Genomic DNA, 813 nt, shown 5'->3' with positions numbered 1-813 from the left:
GGTTGTTAAAAACACCAAGCAGTGACCAATGACAGCATTTCTAGGCTGCAAGGACGCTTTGAATCCACTGACTGGAAACCAAAGATCATCTTTAGTTTAATGAGATCTAGTCAGAAATAAAATGCTAGTTGTTCTCTAGTAGATTAAACACAATAGAAGTTTTGTATCTCCATATGTAACCTCTGTGTGTGTTGACAGGTCCTGGTCTGAAGATGAGGAGTTCATGTACAACAACATCAGACCGAGTTTGTGAACCACTGGAAGGATTCTACTGTATAGACACTAGAGGGAACAGCTGTCTGGCAGCAAAGAAACACACAAGTTGTCAACCAGGACAATACATCAGTCAAACAGGTTGGTTTTCTTGTTCTGACTTTAAGATCATACTGTAAGTATAATTTTATAAAAGTCTCATCTTGGAGCAGGTCAGTTGAGTCACTCAGTCAGTCTGTAACTTTTGGATGATCGACCGACTGGACTGAGTAAAAAAGCTGGTTAGTTACAAGCTGCAGTTCATGTAAAGGAACAAAAATACAAAAAAGCTGTAAACGTCCAAGATGTCAGAGATGCCCCAGCTTGGCTTTAACATTGGCTCTATTCAAATTGCTCCTGAGAAATGGTGTGAAAATTGTGTGTCCAACTAACTAACATGGTTCTTCCAGCCACATCTTGTGTCTTTCTAAATGTTGATTCAATATGTGAAATAACAACTTAAGCCCTCTTTATCTGATACACCTTATTTTTAATGAGCTACGTGATTCAAACACTGAAGGTCCTGATTCAAAACTATCATGGTAATAAGCTTGAATTATT

Source organism: Seriola lalandi, unplaced genomic scaffold (genome assembly GCF_002814215.2).
Source record: "Seriola lalandi dorsalis isolate HSWRI2012SDOR001 ecotype SW California unplaced genomic scaffold, Sedor1 jcf7180002054469, whole genome shotgun sequence".
NCBI classification, from domain to species: domain Eukaryota; kingdom Metazoa; phylum Chordata; class Actinopteri; order Carangiformes; family Carangidae; genus Seriola; species Seriola lalandi.
This window is presented reverse-complemented; position numbering follows the sequence as displayed.